Source organism: Aotus nancymaae, unplaced genomic scaffold, assembly GCF_030222135.1.
Source record: "Aotus nancymaae isolate 86718 unplaced genomic scaffold, 86718_ANA_hifiasm-v0.15.2.pri h1tg000019l, whole genome shotgun sequence".
NCBI lineage: Eukaryota > Metazoa > Chordata > Mammalia > Primates > Aotidae > Aotus > Aotus nancymaae.
The window spans coordinates 57,195,157-57,218,594 of record NW_026988431.1 but is presented as its reverse complement, the minus strand read 5'-3'; positions in this window follow the sequence as shown (position 1 = coordinate 57,218,594).

The following is a 23,438-nucleotide window of genomic DNA, read 5'->3' as shown; positions in this document are numbered from 1 at the left end:
CATCACAGAAGGCATTTTCCAGTTTTCCCTTGTTTCACCTGTGCAAATATTTCTTCCAGGTTTAACTAACAATGTTGTCACACAGAGAACTTCGAATAGCATCAGTAAAAATCTGAGAACACTTATTTTTAGAAGAAAAGTGAATGATTTATAAGTTTGTTCTTACTTTTGAGTCAGGTCATGAATCATTGTGTATGCCAGATCTGTTCTGTTTCACTTCATGCCTCCTTCCGTAATCACTCTTACATAGAGCAGCTTGAGCGGAAGATGTGAATCTGCATCTGTATATTAAATTACTATTAAACATACTTTATAAAGTTTTGCATGCCAGATTATCTAGATAAGATCAGAGACTTTTCACATTATCAATTATTAGGAATTATTAATATCAGGCATAGTAGTTTAGATTAATTTTTAAATGAACTGAAGAAATATTGTTAAAATATAGGGAACAAGAAAGTATAATAAAGAAGTAGTGCAATAAAAGTGATTATCTGTGAGTAAGGACAATGGATATCTTACAATGAAGCCATTGCACCACTAAGTGCTATGTGGAAATGAAAAGTATGGCAGTTCCTGGGCTTTTTCTTCCTTTCTCTAATTGAAATGGTACTGAGAACATGTGCTTATTAAAAATAAATAAATCCTTTGTAGTGAAATATAGATTTTTATCTGTGAAATTGATAGCAATCTTGCAGAATTTCTATTAAAATTAAAATAAATTATTTACAGAACGTATCTGTATACAGAGCATTGTACATTTTATTCTTACTAGCCAGTAGTATTTACTCTTAACAGAATTTTCATTACATGACATTATTCAATCTTCACAACTCATAAGAAAAAGAATGTGCGGTGGCTCACGCCTATAATCCCAGCACTTTGGGAGGCCGAGACGGGTGGATCACGAGGTCAAGAGATCGAGACCATCCTGGTCAACATGGTGAAACTCCGTCTCTACTAAAAATACAAAAATTAGCTGGGCATGGTGGCACACACCTGTAGTCCCAGCTACTTGGGAGGCTGAGGCAGGAGAATTGCCTGAACCCAGGAGGCGGAGGTTGCAGTGAGCCGAGATTGTGCCATTGCACTCCAGCCTGGGTAACAAGAGTGAAACTCCGTCTCAAAACCAAACAAACAAACAAAAACAAAACAAAACAAAAAAAAAAAAGAAAAAGAATGTACATGTTCCCCCATGTTTGCAAAATCTTTTAATAACTTGGCTCTATCATTTTTTCACTTTTGCAGGGCTTATAATTAGGATATCTGTGAATTATAAAGGTTTATCTAAATCATGGCTTCTACTGTAATAGATGCGCCATCTCAAACTTAAGGCAAAGTTTAGTTGTGTATAATTGATTTGCTTTTATGTTGCTCACCCTTTGGTCCTTCTGATCTATTGTCTACTCATTCTCTGCCATTCTCTACCTTCCTTGGTGTCATATATCACCTGGGTTTCCTTGCCTTCTGTCGTTTGGTTAAAGCTGGTCAATCAGAGGTACCAGCAGAAAAGTCAAGGGAAGGAAGAAAGATCAGCTCTGTTCTCAGCTTTCCTATTCCAGAATGTACTTTTTGCAGTGATTGCATTATGTCACAGTCAGCCATATCTCCTAGTAGGAATCGACTTCCATGACTATAGCTCATATTAGTTGCTAGTAAACCATCCTCTGCCTTTGGTTCTTTGGTCCTAGGGTTAATAATGACTTTCCACTCTTGGTAGTTCCTGATCTCACCATCCATCACTGGTTCTCATAAATTTGTTGACATTATATTGTAGATTCGATGTGAAGTTATCCTCAATTGTGTGTATCATATGTTTCTTCTTAGGAGCCTGATTGATACAATAATTCCTACCTATCAATACTATATCAGTTCAAAGACACAGAGACTCTTAAGGAGGCAGCCAGATTCCTTTCAGAATGAACTCTGCAATGCAAACACTAAATGTACACTCTAATTTTTGCTTTTAGTCTAAGCTACCCCAAAAGGGAATGCTGGCCATACATCGAGTTTTCTCTTTACTCTGAAAAGTAAAATACTCAAACCTTCTGTCTCTCAGAACTGATAGCATCTTCTATTTCCTGGGAAACCAAAATGCTACTAAGGTGTTTTAATTAGAGAGGAGCTAAAGGAATTTACGTGACAGAGAGAGTCTTCATCTCAGTACATGTCATGAAGGTTTTGATGAGACTGCAGTTATTTCCACAATTCCAAAATGCATAACAGTTTAATGGGTTTAATATTTTCTCTGTGTGTGTGTGTGTGAGAGAGAGAGAGAGAGAGTCACCTCACAAAACATATTTAGGGCTAATTTTGTAGGCCAGGCCAAGTAGAATACATCCCACCCCTTACGAAAATAATAACCAAAAGCCGTATGCTATACTTGATAAAATTGAATATGTTAGTGCAAAAGCCTGAATGTCACTAGGATGATCATTCCTACCACATTTCTATTTAATTCTCCTATTTGACCAGTGCCACAGTCTGATGGGTCTTAGGGAATAGCTGTGGACTATTATAAACTTCTGCAGCTGGTGACACTAATCATAGCTGTTAATTCCAGATATGATTTGTGATACTTATTGCAAATTAACACATCCCCTGTTTTTCAGCCAATGAATTAGCAAAGGCTTTCAATTAATTCAAGAGCCAAGAATAAAAATCCAAGTCCTAGCCTAGGTGATAGTCTTGATTACAAGGAAACAAATGGGGGCAAGTAAGACTATACTTGGAATTCAAGACACTTTCTGGGCTGCCTTTTGTTATTTTTGTCCCATTAAAGAACACCAAGTAAAACTTCCCAACACACCGAGGGCTGGCTAAAACTAAGGAGTATATGAAATCCTGCTGGAAAGTCTCTGTGATTATCATCTTGGGTTTCAAGACAATGGACATACGTGAGGATTGCAGCACCAATTACTTTTTATTATTGCCTGCTTTTCCTGCTTCTTTACTTGAAAACTACTGGGAATTATTGAATTAAAATCCCCCTTCAATGACACAAAGGCTTATGAGATTTTTATATTTTCTCTTGGTTGTTGAGCTGATTTGCCTTCTATGTAAACAAAAGATAAGCATAGATTTTTGCCCTCCAACTCTACCTGCCATTAATCTCTGGTCTTCTCTGTGTCTGGGAGTTTCTCCTCTATGAACCTTATTATCCAGGCTTCCTTTTACCTTCTAATATCTGGTTGGCTTAAGAATGTAGAGGCAAGTGGAGGCCCAAGGATGACATTAAAGGGAGGAAGGAGGTAGAAGTAATAATATCTCCTCATCTTCATTTCTCTCTACCTGACCACTGCTTTTGCCCTGGCCTGCTCTTTTTTCTATGGCTACATCTCTTATTTAGAAGACATCCCTCAGTGCTAAGGCTCATATCAAACCCTGTTACCATCCAAGATGAAATAACAATGAGAGGAACTTGTGATAAAAAAAATAAAAATAAAAAAATTGGATATTTCTTATCCCAGTGTATTTCACTATCCGTTGTGAGTTTCCTTAATTTTGACTGCAATAGATCAGCCTTGCCAGAACACTGACTGATGCAACATTAAGTTGAAAACAGCATTTCATTTAGAAGCTATAATGTATGATGTTCAAGGACTCTTTGAGGAGAGTCAGGTAAGGCACTGTAAAAAAATGTGACATAGAGGTGATGATTTTAGAGTGATACTGATAAATATATGAAATGGTCTCTGTTCAAAAATGAAATAAAATATGACAAATACATTTTCCTATAAAGCTTGCCAATACCATTTTCAATGTTAATTTAATTACTTTGGAAAAAACCTTCAACATGGAAATTTTAGGACATCTTTTAAGAAATAAATTAGTGAATTTAAAAAATTCATAATAAAATAAACAGAAAAGCCTAATTTCTAGTAGGTGTAGTTGTCAAGGCTCCATAAAAATTTTTAATTAGTTTTCATGATTCAATATTAATTCAATGTCTCTATAGAATCTGTATCCCATACTCATAAATGTACTAGAAAATAAATAAACCCTCCTGGCAATACTAAGCATGATTATATAACAACCTCACAGTAAAAAAAAAAAAAATAGATAAAACAGACACACAATTTTGTACTTCATATTCAACAAACTCTGTTTTTTAAATTTCATCTTCACAAATTCCAATTTGTAATTTTTCTGTGACATAAGGGTAGCTGAATTAACTCAATAATTTTTTCTTCTCTACAGAGTCTAGAGAATAATTATTATGAAACTTTAGTACATGTAATCACCTAAGGAAATAGTTTAAAATGCCACTTCTTGGGCTTCACCCCAAGAAAAGCTGATGGAATGTATACTGAAATCTTGAAAATCTGCCTCTAAAGTCATGTAATTTTATCCCACAAAAAATCGTTATAGTTAGCAAATTAAATATTTAGGATAAAATGCAAAATGTAACACAAATTCTAAGAGTTGGTAAGAATTAGATAAACAAAAGATAAGAAGAAAAAATTGGTCACAGATATCCAGTATGTACAGATTTTGAGAGCTGGGGCTTTATTCTCCTCGAATGATCTCCTGTGTACACATAGAAGCACAGACTATATTTACATAGCCATTTCCCATAATTTTTATCAAGAAAAGCATAATTACTGGTTTTACTAGATTCTAATATATTGAAAAATCTCCATAATCTGTTCCTAAAAGTATTTTTTTCCTGAAGATTAGTGTCAACTTTTTATTTCATTAAAATTTAACATTGAAACTCTTAGAGAAAAATAGCTATATTAGTAACAAGACAATTATTATATTTTTACAATATGCTTCCATCACTATTTAAAAGGTGCTTTTATACACACTATCTCATTTGATGCTAATATGTACTTGTTTATTAATCATCTACTGGCACACAATTACATAATTATTATAAATAAATCTTATTGTTCTAGTGGCTAAGCAAGAGTGGAAAATAAGACAAACAAATATAAAACTCTAAGGGAGACAGTAACAGATCAATATGTAGTCATTTTCCTTTCCTAAGTTTGTGGAAAATATATATGCTATGTATACGTATAAACAGATTTGTATAATTTATTCTTTCAATAGGAGTTGAAAGAATGCAGTTGCTGCCTACAGAGGAGAATTACCAAAATGATCAGAAAAAGCATTCCAAAAAATGCTGTTTATAAGAATTGTTTATACTTTAATATTGGCAGAACATCTATAGTTTAGAGGCTGCTTTTAATAATTTTCTACTCTCATAGGCTCTCAACAAAGAGAATAAATCAATCTCTTCAAAAAGTTTTATAAAACAATCACTTGCTTTTTGAAATAGAATTTAAAAAAATCCAAAAAACAAGGCCTTATTTTCTAGCCAGGGCAATCAATGGTAATGAATAAAGAAAACACAAAAATGTGCTGATTTTCATATCTGAAAATAGAATATTGAAGGGGAAGAGAATGATTCAGGAGGGTAAATTAAGAAAATAATCATTGAAGCGTGGAGTCCAAATTTAGAAATGCAGGTAGAGATTAAGAAAGGAAACTAGGGTATATCCTTCAGGATGAAGTAAATTATATGAAGAAAATAAAACCAAATAGAAAGTGAAAAGGATATAAGGAAATATTTAAAGAACAACAATGTCATAAATAGTTACAGAGAGAATATACATTACTTTTCATAAAGAATTTATTCAGTTTCTGAGTTGCAGAGACAATAAAGTCTCATTTCAAGTGAACACTTATGTATATATCAGATTTCTATCACAAAATTCCCCAAAACTTAATGTGTCCAAACTATTACATATTATTTTTTATGATTCTGTGGGTGGAGAACTCATTCGTGGATCAGCTGGATAGTTCTGCCTTAAATTCTCAGGCCATACATGAAGCTGTAGACAACTTAAAACTTGACTGAGGCTGGGTGTCCAAGAAGACCTCATTCGTGTGACTGCAAGTTGATGCCAGCTGTGAACTTTAATTTCCCTCTATCTTTTTCTCTAGTAGTAGATAGATGGCCTTCCAATGGAAGCGATGAAATCTCACAGAAGGTAGGCAAAAAACAGGTATATTGTCACTTCTACAATTTGAATGGCCAAAGCAAATTCAACCCAGATATAAGAAAATTAGAACCAGCCTTGCATCCCCGGGATGAATCCTACTTGATCATGGTGGATAAGCTTTTTGATGTGTTGTTGTAATCGGCTTGCCAGTATTTTATTGAAGATTTTTGCATCTATGTTCATCATGGATATTGGCCTGTAGTTTTCTTTTCTTGTTGAGTCTCTGCCGGGTTTTGGTATTAGGATGATGTTGGTCTCATAAAATGATTTGGGAAGGATTCCCTCTTTTTGGATTATTTGGAATAGTTTCAGTAGGAATGGTACCAGTTCCTCTTTGTATGTCTGGTAGAATTCAGCTGTGAAACCATCTGGGCCTGGGCTTTTTTTGGGTGGTAGGCTCTTAATTGCTGCCTTGACTTCAGATCTTGTTATTGGTCTATTCAGGGTTTCGACTTCTTCCTGGTTTAGGCATGGGAGGAGGCTACTGTCCAGGAATTTATCCATTTCTTCCAGGTTTTCTAATTTATGTGCATAGAGTTGTTTGTAATAATCTCTGATGATGGTTTGAATTTCTGTAATTCACCACATAAACAGAACCAAAAACAAAAACCACATGATTATCTCAATTGATGCAGAGAAGGCCTTTGACAAAATTCAACAGCCGTTTATGCTAAAAACTCTCAATAAACTAGGTATCGACGGAACGTATCTCAAAATAATAAAAGCTATTTATGACAAACCGACAGCCAATATCATACTGAATGGGCAAACAATGGAAGCATTCCCTTTGAAATCTGGCACTAGACAAGGATGCCCTCTCTCACCACTCCTATTCAATATAGTACTGGAAGTTCTAGCCAGAGCAATCAGGCAAGAAAAAGAAATAAAGGGTATTCGATTAGAAAAGGAGGAAGTCAAATTGTCTCTATTTGCAGACGACATGCTTGTATATCTAGAAGACCCTATCACCTCAGCCCCAAATCTCCTGAAACTGATAAGCAACTTCAGCAAAGTCTCAGGATACAAAATCAATGTGCAAAAATCACAAGCATTCCTATACACCAATAACAGACTTAAAGAGAGCCAAATCAAGAAGGAACTGCCATTCACAATTGCTACAAAGAGAATAAAATACCTAGGAATACAACTAGCAAGGAACGTAAAGGACCTCTTCAAGGAGAACTACAAATCACTGCTCAATGAAATAAGAGAGGATACAAACAGATGGAGAAACATTCCATGTTTATGGTTAGGAAGAATTAATATCATGAAAATGGCCATACTGCCCAAAGTAATTTACAGATTCAACGCTATCCCCATCAAGCTACCAATGACCTTCCTCACAGAACTGGAAAAAACCACCTTAAACTTCATATGGAACCAAAAGAGAGCCCGCATAGCCAAGTCAATTCTAAGCAAAAAGAACAAAGCGGGAGGCATCACACTACCGGACATCAAACTCTACTACAAGGCTACAGTAATCAAAACAGCATGGTACTGATACCAAAACAGAGATATAGACCAATGGAACAGAACAGAGGCATCGGAGGTGACACAACATATCTACAACCACCTGATCTTTGACAAACCTGAAAAAAACAAGCAATGGGGAAAGGATTCCCTGTTCAATAAGTGGTGTTGGGAAAACTGGCTAGCCATATGCAGAAAGCAGAAACTGGACCCCTTCCTGACACCTTACACTAAAATTGACTCCAGATGGATTAAAGACTTAAACATAAGACGTAACACCATAAAAACACTAGAAGGAAACCTAGGCAAAACCATTCAGGACATAGGCGTAGGCAAGGACTTTATGACCAAAACACCAAAAGCATTGGCAACAAAAGCCAAAATAGACAAATGGGACCTAATCAAACTCCACAGCTTTTGCACGGCAAAAGAAACAGTCAATAGAGTGAATCGGCAACCAACAGAATGGGAAAAAATTTTTGCAGCCTACCCGTCTGACAAAGGGCTGATATCCAGAATTTACAATGAACTAAAAAAGATTTACAAGAAAAAAACAAACAAGCCCATTCAAAAATGGGCGAAGGATATGAACAGATACTTTACAAAAGAAGACATACATGAGGCCAACAAACATATGAAAAAATGCTCATCATCACTGGTCATTAGAGAAATGCAAATCAAAACTACATTGAGATACCATCTCACGCCAGTTAGAATGGCGATCATTAAAAAATCTGGAGAAAACATGCTGGAGAGGATGTGGAGAAATAGGAACACTTTTACACTGTTGGTGGGAGTGTAAATTAGTTCAACCACTGTGGAAAACAGTGTGGCGATTCCTCAAGGACCTAGAAATAGAAATTCCATTTGACCCAGCAATCCCATTACTGGGCATATATCCAAAGGATTATAAATCATTCTACTATAAGGACACATGCACACGAATGTTCATTGCAGCACAGTTTACAATAGCAAAGACCTGGAACCAGCCCAAATGCCCATCGATGATAGACTGGACAGGAAAAATGTGGCACATATACACCATGGAATATTATGCAGCCATTAAAAACGAGGAGTTCACATCCTTCGTAGGGGCATGGATGAACCTGGAAAACATCATTCTCAGCAAACTGACACAAGAACACAAAATCAAACACCACATGTTCTCACTCATAGGCGGGTGTTGAACAAGGAGAACACATGGACACAGGGAGGGGAGCACTATACACGGGGGTCTGTTGGGGGGAGGGGGGATAGCGGTGGGGGTAGGGAGTTGAGGAGGGATAGCATGGGGAGAAATGCCAGATATAGGTGAAGGGGAGGGAGGCAGCAAATCATACTGCCACGTATGCACCTATGCAACAACCTTGCATGTTTTTCACATGTACCCCAAAACCTAAAATGCAATAAAAAAAATAAAATTAAATTAAAAAAAATAAAAATAAAAAAATAAAAAATAAAAAAAAATTAGAAAGCAACTCCTATAAGCATACCAGGGAGAGAAATTTTTAGCAGCTGCCTTTGAAAAATATCTACCAAGGCACATTAGAAATAGTGTGTTATAGATCTACTAGACCTAGTAGATAATCTTTTCTTTTTTTCTGAAAATTCTGAAATAATGCAAACCCCAAATTTTAAAAATCCATCTGTAATTGCATAAACTAAAAATTGGCAGGCCACAAAAAGTGAATGCTATAGATACAGTACTGCCATATGACTTCAGTCAATTTCAGCTGGTAACATAAAATAGCAACCAAACTATGTAAATTTAGTTGGAAACAGGTTGCTGTTTATGTGGATCAGAATTTCTGCCACAACTTTAGCAAATGTTTTGCTGTTATTTTAATATTTCTTCTTATAAGTTAAAATCTTCTTTCAACAGTATAAACATTTTATTTCTGTAGCAATCTACTAATCTAACCCCCACCTCAAATTTATAAACTTTAGAATATGTCAGATGTGATAATATAATATGAACAAGGCCAATTATTATTATATTAGAGAATATGAAAATTTTAACATTTGTAATAAAATGAAAAGCTTTAATAAATTTTAAAATGTAATCTGCAATAGTTTAGAATTTATAAACTACAGCCAGCCTCATTTTCCTACTTTTTCTTACATATTTTACATTTATTTTGTGTAAAATTTGACATAAAATACAGTAACCTTGTTTGTATTGTATATGCATGTGAATTCACTGAATTATAACAGAAGAAAAAACTTACATCCACAATCTGGTCAGCCAATGTCAACTATAAGAATATTCCATTTCCAGATTTGTCTTAATATTGCATTATTATGCAAGATAAGTGAATTTAATGAATATGAAGTGGAGCCCCACATAAAAAGAGTAAATCTCAGGAATAAATATGTAACTACATCAGTAATAAACAAGTTTGACTTTTTGGGTAAATTCACTAGTGATAAATGAGTTAGTAATTCAGAAACACACATATAAAAGAAAATTGTATTAAGTAGTCATGCAAACATTGTGACATTGCGTGTTAATTTGATACGCTGAACTCAGACTACAAACAGCTGTTTACTTAAAACAAAATAAAGCATCCTAACCAGTTAAGGCATAGTCTAAAAGAGTTCCTTAATATTATACGTATTACCATTCATATTTGGAAGCAGAAAACTAGACTGAAAAATCACTCAATATTAGAACCAAAGGTAAGAGATTTGAGAGGTAATAATGGGAGGAAGTAACATGCCTTCCTTTATGTTCATTACGTGGAGATAAATCTGTTTTCTTTATGAAAAACCTCTTTTAGAATAAACTTGATCAGTATACTTGAAACAGATTATACAATAGTCAAATAAAGACTTATCAGGCTATGCTAAAGAGATAAGACTTTATCTTGAAGGAGATTTTTAAAAGAAACATGACAAGATTTAAAAGGTAACTCTGGTGGTAGTTTGAAGTAAAGAATAAAGTAGTGCCAGGATATTATAGTAAAAATTTATCCCAACAGTTACAGAGAAATAGAAATGAATGGAAGTGATAACAGAAGAGATGGAAAAGAATAAATTAATCTGAGATTTATATGTTAGGATTCTAAATATCAATAGTTTATTTAATCAGAAAAGAAAGAGAATAAAAGAGTCCAGTTTCTTACATTTGGATGAAGGTGTCATTAATCAAGATTCATAATAAAGGAGGAAAACATTACTGGGGGTATGAGTTCATTTTTGGAAACAGGAAATATGTTAAAAAGAGAAATAAACTATCTTAATTTTCTTTTTAACAACAAAAATAACTTCTTACTCTCAATAAATATTAAAGCATATCATTAGAATCATTACATGCTATTTTAATGTTTATCATGGGAAAATTAAATTATTCACGTAAAAACACCTATTGAATAATGCACTATATATTTTTACTGACTTGTATTTCTACTATTATATAATTGGCATATTTCAGTTGATTTTAAGAAGTTATTACTATTCTTTGATTTGGTTATTTCTACAACCTAGAACAAATAAATTGCTAACTCTAACATATTTATTTCTAAACATAATAAAAATTTTATTTCCTTAGCAAATGAGATCTGCCATTGAAAAAATAAATATACTAACTCATTTTGTTTATAAGTGTTTCATTGAATATGATCTCACTGCTAATCTTGTTTAGAATAAACTTACTAGTATAGAAAATGCACAATAATCCTAGATAGTAAAAGATTTCACAGGCTACCATAGACTAGAAGTGATAAAAACTGGGGAATCAATAAAATTACTCAAAATGAAAATTGAAATGAAAAAATAAAAAGTTTGATAAATAGCCAAAAGCATTCTTACACATTTTGCAACTTGTCTTCAAGGATATATATATATAACATATTGCCTGATTTTCTCATCAGTAAAAATAAAAATTTTGCTACCGGAGTAATAAGTTTGTCATAAAATAGAATGAAAATCTGCTATTCTATACTTTCTAAATGAGAATGTTACTTACTTAAAATTTGCTCTTGATATTTTGAGGTTACATAAAAATTAATTTGAGTTTTGAACCACCACTTTTTGCATGCATTATGTCTTAGAAACTTTTCTAAATTGCTAAATTTAAACATATATAAATAATTTTATGAATTTTTGCAGAAGCAAGTATTGAAATTACATATTTTGAATTTCAAGAGCATCTATTTTCAAATGTCTATTAGTTTCAATTTTTTAAATGTAAACTTATTTTTCAAAGACAGATTATAGTCCTAGGGAAAATTATTTTTAATATAATTTGATGTGGTTTTAAACACTATGATAGCTGCTAGATATAACAGTGTGCAACGGAGCAATGGCTGTTACCTGCAAAGATTAATGTTTTAATAAGAAAACTGCATAGCTCTATGTAACTGTCTAGTATGGAGGTTCTATATGAAAATTCTCTCAGATGGAGTGATGCTGAAGCTAATATAGGACAAATGAGATAGGACACTAGAAGAAAAGAGAAGTGAGGTTTATTTTTATGCAAGAGAAAGATATATACAAGCTTAGAGATAAGTAAGAACATGGCAGATTCAAAAAGAAAAAAAGTGCAGTGCATGTGCTAATATGCCTATTGTCCCAGCAGTTAAGGAAGCTGCGGGAAGAGAATCACTTCAGCCCAGAGGCTGCAGTGACTATGATCGTCCCACTGTGCTCCAGTCTGAGACCCCAAATCTGAAAAAGAAAAAAAAAGCAACACTTTTCTACATCGCTAGGGCTTGTAATGTAAGGGGAAGAATATCAAAATAGAAGAAAAAACAAACAGGAATTAGATGTTAAACAGCCTCCTAAAATAGATAAATGGGCTTAATCTTTACAGTAAAAGCAATCAAAACTGATTAAAAAAAGTTCAAACAGGAAAATAATTTTACATTTGCATAAAAATGAGATAACTTATTGTAGTGTAAAAGACAACCATAAGCAAAATAGGAGTCACAGAGTCTAATTCAAAGACCCTATTTAGTGGACAGAAATTAGACGATTGTGGCAGAAGCAGCATAGAGAGAAGTAAATGATTTAAATTAAGGATAAAATGTGAAAAATAAAGCATCATCAATAATATAATAGTAGTACTCATGGCTGATTTTTTTTCTGGATCTCTTCCTGTAAGAATACAAATAAATCACTTTTTTTATGGATGACAATTTATATAAGATAAAATTTGCAAAAATCAAACTTAGTGTTGCGCCCCTTTCCCACTGTAGAAAGGAAAACATTTCTCAAGAAAAGGAATCTACCCAGAGTTTTAGCTAATATTTGAACAAATTAGTACTTTTATTGAAAATGTTTAGTCACCAAGAATTACCAATAAAAAAATGAGTAAGAGCTGACTTCTCAGCAGAAATAATGCAAATAACAAGACAGTGTAATAATATCATCATGATACGCAAAGAAAAAAAAAATAAACTACTGGACAAGAATACTCTATTCATCCAAGATACCTTTAAAAATAAAAGCAAAATAAAGACTTTTCCACAGAAATAAAAATGGAGAGAATTTGTTGCCAGCAGAATTGCCTTACACAAAATACTGAAGGATATTCCTCAGACTGAAAGTACATGATTCCAAGTAGGAGTTAGAATCTACATTAATCAACAAAAAGTGCTGCTAAAGGTCATTTTGTAATTATAAAAGACACTAGAAGTACTCTTTATTCTCCTTTCTTCTACTCACCTATCTAAAATGTAATCGTATAGAAAAATATGTACATGTATTATTGGGCTTATAATACTTAGAAATCTAATTCACAGGTAATATATTTGCCAATAAAGGAACAAAGGAGTTGGGTGGGAACAAAACTTTAATTAACTAAAAAGGACTACAATTAGTAAAATAATTATAAAAATATATTGCTAGGTTTATAATATTAATGAACATAGTATGTATAATAATAATATTACAAAAATCGGAAGGGAATAGAGCTATATTTTGGTAACTTTTTTATTTATTAATCTAGTCCAAATCTAAAGCTTATAAAAATAACTTGAGATATATATGAAAAACTCTAGAACAACCACTAGAAATAAAAATAAACAGAAAACTATAGGGAGGAAATCATTAATGAAATTAAAATTTTACAATAGAAAATACTCAACACAATACAAAGCAGTAAAGGATCAACAGAGGAGCAAAAAAGACATGAGACATAGAGCAAACAAATAATAAAATGCAAAGGTAAATCCAGCCATATTAATATTATTATTACATTTGAATGGATTTAAAATTCCATTCAAAAGGCACAGATTGTAAGACTTGATATATCTATGACCAAACTACATGTTGTCTATAAGTGACACACTTTAGATTCAAAGACACAGCTAGACTGAAATAAAAAGAAGGAAAGCAAAGCACAGCAAGTTACTAGTAAACGTAAGAGGCTGGAATGGCTTCACTAAGATCAGACAGAACAGGTTTTAACAACAACAAAAAAATGATAGTGGATATAAATATGGCTATTTTATAATGATAAAAAGGGTCAGTTTATCAGAAAACTATAACCATAAGCATATATACACCAAATAGCAGAATACTCAAATGCATGGAGCCAAACAGATGAAAATAAAGCGGAAAATAGGCAAGTAAAAAAATAAAACTTGGAGAACAAAACACTTCACTTCCAATAATGGATAAAACACTAGATAAAAGGTGAGCAAAAAATACAAGACCTATGCAACACTATAAACTAATAACAACTAATAGATATTTAGAGAACACTTAGAATTAGAATATACATTCTTTCAATTATACGAGATATTTCCAGGGTAGATCATATGGTACTTTATAAAACAGTTTCATTAAATAATTTAAAAATAGCAGTAATACAAGTGTTTTCTCTGATTGCAATAAAAGAAAAATGGAAATTAATAACAAAGAAATGGAAGAAACTCACATACATGTGAAAATTAAACAACATACTCCTGAATAATTATTAGGTGAAATAATAAGACAATAAGAAATCCAAAATGCTTTGAAATGATTTGATATTAAGAAAAAACATACCAAAATTATGGAAAATGATTATAGTAGAGCTTAAGGAAAAATGTATAGCAGTAAATATCTATACTAAGAAATAATAAATATTTTAGATCCAATGTGCAAAAATTACAAGCATTCCTATACACCAATAACAGAAAAACAGAGAACCAAATAATGAGTGAACTCCCATTCACAATTGCCACAAAGAGAATAAAATATCTAGGAATACAACTAACAAAGCATGTGAAGGATATCTTCAAGGAGAACTGCAAACCACTGCTCAAGGAAATAAGAGAGGACACAAATAGATGGAAAAATATTCCATGCTCATGGTTAGGAAGAATCAATATCACGAAAAGATACATTAAATCAATATCTTATCTTTTCACCATAAGGCATTGACAATACAACAAACTTTACCTAAAGCAAGGAAAATAAATTTAAAAATAAAAGTTTGAGCAGAAGTTGAAGTAGAAAATAGAAAACAATCAATAAGAGCAAAACTTGTGATTTTAAAAGATTAACAAAATTGACAAACCTCTAACTAAATTGAACATAGCAAAAGAATATTTAGATTTCTGAAATGGGAAACGAGACTACTCCTCATATTATAGAAATGCAAAGAAATATAAAAATAATAACAACAATTGTATACCTACAAATTGGATACCATACGTGAAACGAGAAATTTCACAAGAAGACACAAACTACCAAAGCAGACTGAAGAAGAAATAAGCAGTAAGAAAAGTGCTGTAACTGAAGAGATTTACCCAGTAATCCACAAACTATCTACAAGGAAAGACCCAGTTCAACATGGGTTTATCTAAGTTCGCGTCCTTTGTAGGGACATGGATGAACCTGGAAACCATCATTCTCAGCAAACTGACACAAGAACACAAAACCAAACACCACATGTTCTCACTCATGGGAGGGTGTTGAACAAGGAGAACACATGGACACAGGGAGGGGAGCACTATACACGGGGGTCTGTTGCGGGGGAGTGGGGGGGACAGCGGGGGGGGGATTTGGGGAGGGATAGCATGGGGAGAAATGCCAGATATGGGTGAGGGGGAGGGAAGCAGCAAATCACACTGCCATGAATGTACCTATGCAACAACTTTGCATGTTTTTCACATGTACCCCAAAACCTAAAATGCAATAAAAAATAAATAAATAAATAAATAAAAATAAAAAATAAAAAGTAATGAAACATTTTTTACACATTCTTTAAAAAATGGAAAGAAAAAAAACTTTATAACTCATTCTATAAATGCAGCATTACCCAGATACCAAAACCAAACACATACAACACAAGAAAAGCAAATTAGAGACCAAAGTCGATTATGAATAGGAATACAAAAATTCTCAATAAAATCCTAGCAGACAAAATACAGAAACAAATAAAAGCAATTATATACCACGACCAAGTAGGATTTATCTCAAGGAGGTTTTTTAATATCTGCAAAATTAACTTTTCAGATATTAACAGAATAAAAACAAAATTTACATGATTGTCTGACTAAATGCAGAAATAATATTTGAAAAAATGGAACACTTTTTCATGATTAAAGAGAGAAAAGCCTTCTCGCTAACAGAGTACAAGGAAATTTTCTCAAACTGATAGAAGTCATACAGGAAAAGTTATTAGATGTTATATACAGAGTGATAAAAGACAAAATGCACTTTCCCTAAGATCAGGAGCAAAACAAGAATGTTTGTTCTTGCCATTTATGTTCAACATTGAGCTGACAGAAGAAAAATGAAATAAAAGGCATCTAGATTGGACATGAAGTAAAACTATCACTATTTGTAGACAGCATGATATTGTGTGTAGAGAAACCTGATTAATACACTAAGAACTATTAGAATTAATGAGTTCATTAATAATTTACAAGATTAAAACATAAAATTCAGTTGTATTTTATACCCTGGCAGTGAGTAATCTAGAAATAAATTAGGAATACATGCCTTTTGAAGTAGAATATAAAGGAATAAAGTATTAGAAATAAATTTAGCAAACAAAATGCAAAACTTATACTCTGAAATTATAAAACACTGTTTAAATAAATTAAAGATGATCTAAATAAACTGAAAAATATCCCATGTTCATGGATAAAAGCCTTAACGTGGTTAACATGGCACTGTTCCCCAAGATAATCAATAAATTCAACGTAATTCCTATTTAAATATAATAACTACTTTGTAAAAATTGACAAGCTGATTCTAAAACTCAGCTTACTGCAATTGCAAAGGATGCAGGTTAGCCAAAACAACTCTGAAAAAGAAACAGGATAATTCACAGTTACCAATTTTATTATTTAGTACAAAGCAGTGGTAATTGAGAGTGTGGTATGGCATAAGTGTAAACATACAGATCAATCTAATAAAATAGCAAGTCTAAAAAAGCTCATATATCTGATATTTAAAACATATGGCAAGACAATGAATGGGGAAATAATAGTCTGTTAAACAAATAGTCATGGGACCACTGGATAGCCACTTGCAAAAGAATGAAGTGGGATTCCCATCTATACTCTATATAAAAATGGACTCAAAATGGATCAAAGATCTAAATAAGAGTAAAAACTATTAAAAAAATTATAAGAAAATATAGATGTTATTCTTTATAACAAGCAGAAAGAGGAGGCTGATAAATTAAACTTTAACAAAATCAAAAATTTTTGTGCCTCAAAGAACATCAAGAAAATGAAAAGGCAGGATATAGAATGGGAGAAAATACTTTTAAGTCATATACGTTTTAAGGAATTTGTAACCAGAATAGATAAAGAACTCTTTAAATTCAGTGTTAGGTAAATAACCATGTTAAAAATAAGCAAAAGTTCTGAATAAAATATTTTTTTCCAAGGAAGATGTAAAAATGGCCAATAAGCACATGAAAAGATGCTTGACATCTTTAGTCATCAGGGAAATGAAACTCCAAACCACAATGAGTTGTTACTTTATACACACTATAATGGCTAGCATCAACAAAGTAGAGAACGACTACTGTCAAGGATGTGCAGAAATTGCCACCCTCGTATACTGCCAGTGGTATTTGAAGATGGTACAGCTACTTGGGAAACCAGATGAATAAACTTAGAGCTACTATATGACTCAGTATTTTTACTTTCAATCTTTAAACTTGCACAAATACTTAATACTTGAATCAATATGATGTTCAATATCAAAAAGTCATTTACCATTGAATGAGTCACAATAAGCAGTCCTGTATTACTCAGGCATTTAGATTGTTTATGTCTTGCATTATATTAATAAGTAGTCAACATAAATGACTATCATATAGCATGACTTCACAAACTGAAAGAAATAATCAGAATCATAACTGCACTTTAATTATGGGGTCCTTTAACTCTGGGGTCCTTTGCACTTGTCACAGGTAAAGTACATTAGAGTAATAAAACTTAACGTCAAATGGTAGAGATCACGTTTCAGTAGGAAATGACACCTTATTTTCTATGGCAAAAGTTATAAAGCAGAATTTTGGTTACCCAAAGATAATTGGGGACCCAGTAGCCATTTAAATGTCTCGTTTGATGTTATAGAAACACTCAACTTCAGTTTTGATATTGAACGTCATATTGATTCAAGTATTAGAGTATTAGTGCAAGTTTAAAGATTGAAAATCTATGAACAGTGAAATGAGGAATGTGGCAGGGTGAGAGAGAAATTGATGAGCAGTGCAGCAGAGAATTACAATATAATTTCCTATGGAAAAATTGTTTGAGCTTGAAAGGATAAAGAGCTTTGTAAAGGTAAATGGTGAAAAAAAATGTTGCTTCTGCACATACGGACTTCTTCCAAAACTTTGTTTCTGTTGGCTGGCAAAAACACTTATTTTGTGCTTTTGTAAAAAAAAAAAAAAAATGAATCAATATTAAATGAATATTTACTTCCAATAAGACCATACTCAGACAATGACTTTTGTGTCTGTCATTCAGTAACTAAGGTTGTGTGTACAGGAGGAAGAGCTCAGATCATATATTAGGTGAAAAAAAAATAAATATACAATGTTTGATATCACAGGAGAAATTTAACAAATGGATACATAAGTTTAAAATATATATAAATTTTCAGTGTTTGCAGGCAGTTAGAACCTTCAATTTAGGAAAAGATATATATAATATATAGCATATAAAAATCACATTTAAAAATTTAAAATCGAAATGAATTTGGAGTATACCAGTGACTTAAGGTAGAATAGATTTAACTTCATAACTGAAGCTTATTTTCTAGATTCATTGATGTAACTGAAACATCAGTTTACCATTAGTCCAAAATAGTAAAATTAATGACTTATTTGTGTTATTAATCACCTATTATTAAGCATATCTTTAGCTTTTTATCATAAGCATCATCATCCACTGATTACAGATGAGGCTATTTTATTAGCTAGTTGGCACAGGACAATATTCAGAAGCCTGTGCTTATAAGTGCTTTTGCATTTTAATAAGGAAGAAAAGTAATTCAAACAAGGGTAGATTCTGTCTTAGGCATTTGTCATTACATATTTCCAGTTATTATATCATTATACTGCATCATTCACCAGAGAACATTATTCTACATGCTAAATTGAGTGATGCACTAAAGTGACAAAATTTTAATCTCCACTAAAATTTTAAGACATACAGCTATATTTGGCTGAGGAAGCTGTCACTGATTCATTTATAGATTTTTCCCCAGCTGCAATAAAGTTATAGTCATTTCATCAAGCCTATCATACATTAAATAGAACAGTACTTCAATTAATTCAATTTCCAGGAGAGGGAGCTGGAAATAAAATTACTTGAACAGGATGTGATGTAGTCACTTAAGGGAAAAATCATCTTCTAAAATTCAAAAATAAAATATTCTTTTTATTTAAAATAAAAGTAATCTAATGATGCCATGTGTAGTGAAATGTTACAACGATTTTGAAGCCAAAATATCAAATGTCATATGCATGGGAATTAGAAAGTACTAGTACCAACAGTAATGGGGCATTTAGAATTGTACAAAACCTAAGTCATCTCTATATTCATAATGACAAAGAAAAAACGATACTTTGTATATCCTCCTAAAGTTTTAATCCCATATCCATTCACATTTACTGAGCCCCTTCATGTGTATAACCTATTATTTTCTAACCACTGAAGAATATTCATTTTCTAAATTAGATGCAGAGCTTACTGTGTTTAAAATCAACTTAGAGAGACATATTCATTCTTTTATGTAGGTATGTCATAACTCAAAGCAGTATTACAGAGGTCAAGAAATAAAAGACTAATGTCAACCAAAAGAGTTTGGAAAAAAAAAAAAAATCAGTAGACAGATCCTTTTATTGGAAGTTAATGGCTATGTATATTAGTGGATATAAAGGGTAAAAAGATGAAAATATTTCAGAATGGGTGAGAACAGAAAAGATTGTTTTAAATGGAGGATAAACATGATATATTAAGGCAAAACTGGACTACTGCCTTTCTAAAATAAAGAATACATGCTAAAGGACAGTGGGAAATGTGATGGGAGAAGCAGGACTTTGGATATGAGTAATATAAGTAAATACCATATTTCCTATGTGATGATCAAATCCATTACAAACAGTATATACTTTTTTATTTTTAATTTTTGTGGGTACATAGCAGTTGAATATATTTATGGGATACCTAAGATGTTTTAATACAGGCATACAATGTGAGATAAGCACATAGTGGAGAATGAAATAGTCATCCCTTCAGGCATTTTATCCATTGTGTTACAAACAATCCAATTATAAATGTTTTAGTAATTTTAAAATGTACAATTAAATAATTTTTTTAGTATACTCACTCTGTTATGCAAGCAAATACTAGGTCTTATTCTTTCTAAATACATTCTGTACCCATAAAGCATCCTCATTTTCCCCCACCCTCAATGCCATTCCCAGCCTCTGTTAATCATCATTCTATCCTCTATCTTCATGAGTTCCATTGTTTTAATTTTTAGTACACACAAATAAATTAGAATATGCAAAACTTGTGCTTCTGTGTCTGGCTTATTTTACTTAAAATAATCACCCCAAATTAAATCCACGTTGTTGTTAATAACAGGATCTCATTCTGTTTTGTGGATGAATAGCACTCTATTGTGTATACGTAGCACATTTTCTTTAACCTTTCATCTGCTTATGGACATTTAGATTCCTTCCAAATCTTGGATATTGTGAATGGTGCAGCAAAAACCTAGAAAATATGTCTCTTCAATATACTGGTTTCCTTTCTTTTGAGTGCAAACCTAAAAATCAGATTGATGGATTATATGTTATCTCTAGTTTTAGTGTTTTAATTTTATTTTTTAAAGATTTTATGAAAATTGAGATTTCTTTAGTATTTTGGGGAACCTCCAAAATGTTCTCCATGGTGGTTGTGCTTATTTGCATTCCCACTAACAGTCTGCAAGGGTTCCCTTTCCTCCACATCCTCCCAACTTTTGTTATCGCCTGTCTTTTGTATAAAAGTCATTTTATCTATGGTAAGATATTATGGTAATTTTGATTTGCATTTCTGTGATAATAACTGATTTTGAGAACTTTTTTATATAGCTGTTTTCTATTTGTATGTTTTCTTCTAACAATTGACTTTTCAGATCTTTTGCTCATTTTAATAAGATTATTAAATGTTTCCAATAGAGTATTTGAGCCTCTTATACATTCAGGTTATTAATGCCTTGTGAAATGGACAATTTTCAAATATTTTATTCCACTCTGTGGGTTGCGTCTTCACTTTATTGATGTTTTCCTTTGTTATTTAGAAGTTTTTTCACTTGATGTGATCCTGTTTCTCCATTTTTGCTTTGGTTGCTTGTGCTTGTGGGGTATTGCTCAAGAAAACTTTGCCTAGTCTAATGTCCTGGAGAGTTTTCTCAATGTTTTCTTTCAGTAGCTTAATAGTTTGAGGTCTTAAATTTACATCTGTAACCCCTTTTGATTTGACTTTTGCATATGGTGAGAGATAATGGTCTAGTTTTATTCCACTGCTTATGGATATCCAGTTTACCCAGCACCATTTATTGAAGAGATTATCCATTACCCAATGTATGTTCTTGGCCTCTTAACCAAAAATGAGTTCACTGTAGACGTATGGATTTATATCTGCGTTCTCTATTGTGTTTCACTAGTCTATGTGCCTGCTTTTATGCCAGTACCATGATGTTTTGGTTGTTATAGTTCTGTAGTATAATTTAAAGTCAGGTCATGTGAATCCTCTGGTTTTGTTCTTTTAGCTCAGGATAGATCTGGCTATTCTGTGTTTTCTTTTTTTAGTTCCATATCCATTTTAGAATTTTTAAAAAAATTTCTGTGAAAAGTCTCATTGGTATTTAAATTGGGCTTGCACTGAATCTGTAGATCACTTCGGATAGTAAGGACATTATAACAATATTTATTCTTCCGATCCATAAACTGGAATATCTTTTTATTTTTCTGTTCTCTTTAATTTATTGCATAGTGTTTTATTTGTTTTTATTGTAGAGATCTTTCACTTCTTTAGTTAATTCCTAGGTATTTTATTTTATTTGCACCAATCATCATGGATTTATTTTCTTGATTTCTTTTTCAAATTTTTCACTGTTGGAATATAGAAATATTACTGATTCTTAAATGTTGATATTGTATCCAGCAACTTTACTGAATTTTTCAGTTTTTATAGTTTTTGGTGATGTTTTCACATTTTTTTTTCCAAATATAAGATCATATACTCTGCAAACCAGGATAATTTCAAGTTTCCCTTGTCAGTTTAGATGTCTTTTGTTTCTTTATCTTGTCTGATTGCTCTACCTAGTACTCCAGTACTATGTCAAATAACAGTGGTGAAAGTGGGCATTCTTGTCATGTTCCAGAGCTAAGATAAAAGGCGTTCAGTTTTTCCTTATTCAGTATAATACTAGCTATGTGTCTGTCATATATGGCCTTTATTATGTTGATCTATGTTCTTTCTATACACAGTTTTTTTCTGAGTTTTTATTATGAAGGGATGTTGAATTTTTTGAAATGCTTTTTAAGCATCTATTAAAATGAGCCTATGGTTTTATTCCTTTTTGCTGTTGATATAATATATAATTAATTGGTTAACATATTTTGAACCATCCTTGCATTTCTAGAATACATCCTGCTTGGTTGTGATAAATCTATTGTTAATGTACTGGTAATAAATAATATATTGTTAATAAATCCCACTTGGTCATGATGAATGTATGTTTAATGTATTATTGAGATCTGTTAGTATTTTGGTGAGGATTTTTGCATCAAAATCCATGACAGATATTGATCTGTAGTTTTCTATTGTTGATGTATCTTTGCTTTAAGTATCAGGGTAATACTGATCTTATTGAATGAATTTGGAAGTATTCCCCACACCTTTATTTTTTGTAACAGTTTGAGTAATATTGATATTAGTTCTTCTTTAAATATTTGGTAGCATTCATCAGTGAAGCCATCAGATTCTGCTTGGGCTTTTCTTTGCTGGGAGACTATTATAGCTTTGACCTCACTTATATCTCTAGTATATAGATTTAAAAAGAAAAGTATTTAAAAATAATTGTAGCCACAATAATTCATTAATTGATACACTATCTTAAAATATTTAAATTGTGGCATCAAAAACATAAAATATGAAGTGGATGAGTAAAGTTGGAAGAGGTTTTTAAATATAATGTAAATTAACCCATAATAAGCTTAAAATTAACTGTTATAAGATGTTTTAACTATGCCTAATGGTAACTACAAAACAAAAACCTATACACCAGGCTTATCATTATTAGATACCTGTACACTGAGTTTATCATTAGTAGATACATTAATAAGAGAAAAAGATTAAATAATATAACTATAGAAAATTATCAAACTATGATGGAAGACATCAAGGGAGAAAGAAAACAATAAAGAATCAAGAAGATAACAAGTAAAAATAATAATAAAACCAAAATAGTAAGTCCTTACCTATCAATAATTAC